The sequence below is a fragment of the Pseudochaenichthys georgianus genome, chromosome 18, assembly GCF_902827115.2.
Source record: "Pseudochaenichthys georgianus chromosome 18, fPseGeo1.2, whole genome shotgun sequence".
Classification (NCBI taxonomy): domain Eukaryota; kingdom Metazoa; phylum Chordata; class Actinopteri; order Perciformes; family Channichthyidae; genus Pseudochaenichthys; species Pseudochaenichthys georgianus.
In genome coordinates, this window is record NC_047520.1 from 21,103,863 (window position 1) to 21,109,862 (window position 6,000).

Sequence of the window (6,000 nt, forward strand, 5' to 3'; positions counted from 1 at the left end):
TCTGTTTGTGACGATCATAGTGTTCCATTTTAATATTAATCTTCCACTCGTAGTCCGTTGCCAGCTCGTAGAATCCCAGTGACACCAGAAATCATGAGTACCCCAAACTTCTATGTTAAAATGTATAGTAGGGGTCTCCAGTACATGCAACTGCAGGATGATAACTTGCCAATATGTGTACTCTGTGGACTGATCTTGATATATTTTGGGACAATTTCTGGTTGAAACTGCCATTTTTGATCCTAAAATGATCCAAGCTATTGTTCACATAATAATAATAATATAATGCTATAATGCTAATGTAGCAGGTTAGCATGCGTCAGTTTGTGGTGGAGCCCCATACACTGACGACTAGCTTATCAGCCTCAGCCGTCTTCTGAAAGGATCATTCTTGTTTATTACAACGTGGTCTTATTTTCACAATCCATTTCCATCACTTATAAATGGACCAAGTTAATGCAGAGATTTAGAAACACAGGTGCGTAGCAGCGAAGGGCAGGTGGATAGGACATTCCTAGGGAACAGTAAAACATGGGAAGGGGGAAGTCGAGGTGGATCCATATTTACTTGTTTGAGCTGAGGCTTGCAAGTTCTCACTTTTTAAAATCTCCGTTGGGACAGTGATGAGCCTTGATCCGCGTCTCAGATAGTGCCGTGTGGGTCCTTGAAAGTGAGGGACTTGGGATGGGAACCGTAAAATGATCACCCATGATCAATCCACTTCCTGGGTAACCTTTGAGCTACTGCACGTCTGCGAGGTTTCTGTATACATGGGTCTTTGAAAGGTTCAGTATGCTATTGAAGGATTCCTGCCATCCTGTGTCGCAGCATGGACGCACATCTACACTGCTGGAACAAAGCATGGATCCAGATGTTCTTCTGGTTTGTTCCTGAGCCATCAGATAATCTACTGTTCGTCAAATAGATGCACGATGGCAAAGACGATGAAAGTAAGACCTTGGTTGTAGAGTTCTGCTGCCGTTGAGTTTTGAAAAGGTTTAGGGTTCTTAGACGCGTTGGGATCATTTGGGTGCCTCAGGTTTAGGTTTTACATTGGGCAGTACTAGTTGGGTTTAGTTGAGTCTGAAAGATTGGGCTTGTTTATCCCGTACAGAACTCTTATCAAGGTTTGATAAACCTGAGTTATCCTTAAAGTCTTTGAGCATCTCTTGAGCGAGACTTGGATATATCATTTTTCCCCGAGTCACAGCCCTTACAAAGTCGTCGTTGCTGCACTGCATTGTGGTCCAAAGAGGCTCTCAGACATGTTGGATCCTCTCCCGGTGGGCTCCTCTGAACGATTGTCAAACGGCTGCAGCTGCACTGGAGTTCAGGAATGTCGGAGATCACCGTTAGTTGTTTTAATTGTCCACACCGTGTTATTTCTTTCCTGTCCAGCAGAGAGGCTGCAGAGAGGCTGGAGACGTCAGTGTTTGCTATACATGTTATTTATATGCATGTTTCAGGGCTGCTAGTTGTTGTTCTGTTGGTGAGGGGGGGGTGATGGGTTCACGTCCATGTTGACTGAAGCATATCCGTGTGAGCCACAAACACAAGACTGGTTTTAAATAGCAGGAAGTTGTACTTATGTCCTCTGGGAGGCGAGACATTCCTCAAGTAGAGTTTGCTTTTGCCTTGTTGAGTTCAACTCTTTAATGCAGTTTCCTCTGGCTCCTGGAACCTGTCAGTCGAGCTCTGGGGCAGAAGTGACACACAGAAGGACTTCCCTGTTCCATATGAATCATACAGCAGCTAAACTCCCCGTGCTGTAGCACATTGCTAGAAAGTGGTTTCTGTCTGGACATGTTTGAACACGCTTTAGAAAGTTCTGTTCTATCACATCAAAATAACAATGCAATGGAACAGAAACAGTTTAAACCATGATGTTCTTTAAACGCTAGTTCTTAGATCTGTGTGGCCAGAACGTTTTGAAAATGTAAAATGCGTTACCCAGCAAACTAGCTGCTTTTTGGTGTACAGTACATACACTTTAGTCCCATCCTTGGTCGCACAAACCTGTGTGTGTGTGTGTGTGTGTGTGTGTGTGTGTGTGTGTGTGTGTGTGTGTGTGTGTGTGTGTGTGTGTGTGTGTGTGTGTGTGTGTGTGTGTGTGTGTGTGTGTGTGTGTGTGTGTGTGTGTGTGTGTGTGTGTGTGTGTGTGTGTGTGTGTGTGTGTGTGTGTGTGTGTGTGTGTGTGTGTGTGTGTGTGTGTGTGTGTGTGTGTGTGTGTGTGTGTGTGTGTGTGTGTGTGTGTGTGTGTGTGTGTGTGTGTGTGTGTGTGTGTGTGTGTGTGTGTGTGTGTGTGTGTGTTCTGGTTCACAATACAAAGCGAGAAAGGTTCTTTTGTTCACACATCCACAAAGAGTTACGACGGAGTCCATTAGAGCAGCAACAGGTGTATCATAAGGACACCATCTCGCGGCAGCTCCTTCCAGTTGCCAGGGAACACAGCAAAGCCCTTCCAGCGAGACAGAATATTTCTAGCTAGAAAAATGAATGTTAAAAAAAAAAACAGGATTTAAAACATAACAAATTGGCTTTCCAAATGTAATTTAGGAAAGACGTTTTATTTTAACACTTGCAAAGACACGCAACATTAAATATAACTTTAGTTGAAAACTCCGCCTCATTTCAGCTGGCATTGTGCCGCTCTGCATCACCAGCTGGGGGTAAGAAGCTAATCCAACAGACAGACTTGTTTACGACCACCATTTGATTTCTAACCGTTGTATTTGCTAGTCTTCTGACGCGTCTTGTAGTATTCCCATTCCTGAGAGGGCTGTGACGGTGCACTGGCTTTTTCTTTCAAGCCTTATTGAATTGATCCTTTCAGAGAGACCGGCACTACACGCCAGCCAGTGTCCAAGCAGCTGTGGAATAACTGAACCTGCAGCTGCAGCGATAGGTCCTATGTGTGGGGGATGTTTCTACATGAAGCAGTGGATCATCTCCACTGAACATGGCCATCAAATATGTTTGAATAACTTGAGTTTGACCTCACCTACCTGAAGAGACCAGCAGAGGGCGCCAGAGCGCTGTTACCTCGCTGAAGTCTCCTTCCTGTTTCTCAGCCATTACTCACTGAAACCAATCCACTCTTAACTTATTTGAACTCCAACACAATCACAGCCCAATGGAGGAGACCCCTGCGGTGATGCTACATCCTGTTGGTGTCTTCTGCCCCCCCCATCGCGTGTTTCATTACTCCACTATGGATTGTTGTCTTTTACCATGCCATGCTTTAAGTAAGCTTTAAACGACAGACGATACACCCCGTACTGATCGACTGGAGTCACTGACGAGAGGCTTGTGACTAAACTACGGTCGTCATGTACTGGTTTTCTGTGAACCCAGAACCCCGTGGCTCCACGGAGACCATGAGTGCCACATGAGACATTTTCAGGATGTGACGTAAGGTATCAAAAACATTTTGAGTCAGACTTAAATCTCGCAATTCTGAGATTCTGATTAAAGTCAGAACTCACATTTCTTTTAAACTTCCATCAGATCCCAGTTAAAGGTTCTCATGTGCGCTCGTCCTCCACCACACGGGTCCATCAGTCACACGGAGCTGGGTCTGTTTTAATTAGTGTTTTTCTAGTTTAGGGTCGGGTTGTGGGTCACATGCAGTTGGACTTTACAGAGATACGTATCGGACCTTTGTAAAGCCTCTATTTGTAGATCTAATTATGGCATTTTTCTAATTGTGTGTTTTCTTTGAGACAATGTGGTGGATCCAGTGAACTGATTCAGATCGGCCCGTGGTAGCGTTTAGCTTTCTGCCCGTCCTCCCCCTCTGGGCGGATACTCCTGCAGCGTGTCTGCGTGCAGCGACGTGCTCGCTGCCTGTCACGGGGCTCTTAAGTCGTGCTGCAGCAGCCAGTGGGCACCACACTAACATGTTTCAAATACAACAGTGGTTTTTAATGAAGTAAGAAATACTCTGCCCACACTGAAGGCATGACTGTTATTACTCTGCAACAGTACTTTCTAAAGGGAGACGATCACTTGATGCAGAAGAGAAGACTCACACCTCCAGTACTGCTGAACACAACGACGCACTACATTAATACTTCTGAGAGGAAATAACATGTCGGCTGTTTAGTGTGAAGAGCCATATTGGAAGCACGTCTTGCTGTTAAAGGCAGTCTCACTCATTTATACTTAGTGTCCTCTAAAAGAGAGACGGGTCGTGTTGTCCCTTCCTCATTTGGGATGAGCAGTCTGATGGCTCGGTCCGTCTGATGGCTCGGTCCGTCTGATGGCTCGGTCCGTCTGCTCGCTCGTCTCCTGGCCGCTTGAACCCAGACGCCTGTTCTGCCTTCACTGCTCCAATAACAAACAACAACACATGTGTCCCCCTCAAACCTGTCCTCGATCAACAACAACACGCATCAGTGTGTGCTGCTTCAGGCGAGCCTGTGTTCACACGCAGAGAGAGAGACAGTCTATTTTTGCTACGCTTCAGCAGCTCCGTTATTTTAATAAACACCCGAATATTTCAAACGTGCATTTTCAGAACTTGTGAAAAATGAAAAGTGGTGAAAACAGATGTTTATATTGAGCACTATCTTTTGTACTCAGATCTATTTTGGTGACAGGAACAGAGTGCACAGATGTGTGCATGTATTTAATGCTCACCGAGCCAAGTCCGTCACGACGAGCCGTGTTTCAGAATGACAATCTTTTACATGAACAACTTTGGAATCACTGCGAAATATCTATTTGTAAATAAATAATGTTGTTTTATAAATGCTGTTGTGTGCGTGCTGTCATTGTTGCTGTTTCACAATGATGCATATCTTTATCACGTTTTAGGAGAAAATACATTCGCCAACATCTAACATCGAATACTCTTGTTCATGTTCTGCTGTCAGACGTGTGTGAGACGTCCGTCTGCTGCAGTCTGGTTTGTTTAGCGAGCAGGTGGCTCCATCCTGCGAACATGTGCCGCCATCCTTCTTCTTATCCGGAGAAGGGTCTCAGAGGACCCCCACGTCTGACTGGGGGGTTCCAAGGTGCTCCCCAGCCAGCGTGGAGATGTCATCCTCCACCTGGTCCTGGGTCAGCCCCTCGGTCTCCTAGGGAGGCAGCTAGGCAGCATCCTTACTGCCCACCACACCTTAACTGGCTCCTTTCCCCGCCAAGTAGCAGCGGTTACCTGCTCTGGAAAAATGCTGCTCCAAAACCCGGTGAAAGAATAATGAAACGATGTGTTCTCGCTCGTAACAGTAATGGAACAAGCTGCCAATAGAACACGGTGAAGTGTGCTCGGTAAGATTGCTTGAAATAAGATCTTGTAATTAGCTGGGGAAACTATATTTTCAAAATCAGGAAATGTGTTCCAGAGTAAGCCAGAAATGCTCAGGGTTCTGTCTTCTGATGTGAGCTGGTGCTGATCCAATACATGAAACCTGAGATCCAATAAGATGTGTTAAGATATTCAGAGGCATGGTTTAGAACAAGACCCGATATGTCACTGCATCGTTACTTCTTAAGTTAGTATGTCTTATATCCCGTGTAAAGATATTCTGATTAGAAATGAGACAAATGCACTTGGCAAGGTTTGAAGTTTTGCGAGTGATCTCCGCTCATCCCTAAGGGAGATGCCAGCCATCCCCTGGAGGAAACCTATTCCGCTGCTTGCAGTCATGACCCCCCCTTCATGACCCCCCCTTCATGACCCCCCCCTTCATGACCCCCCCCTTCACGACCCCCCCCCTTCATGACCCCCCCTTCATGACCAGGTGAGTGTCGGAGCAACTATGGACTCTGCCTTATGGCTCAGCTCTCTTCATCACAACGGTGGACCGTAATAACAATAATAATAATTCCTTACATTTATTATAGCGCTTTTCCAGATGCTCAAAGCGCTTTACAAATACACATTACACACGGCTCGGTTCTCATTTGTCCATGACACGATTGAGATGGGACTTTCCAGTTTGGCAAGCTGGAGCTTTTCCCAAGAGGTGAGGTTTAAGTAGAACTATACGCTGG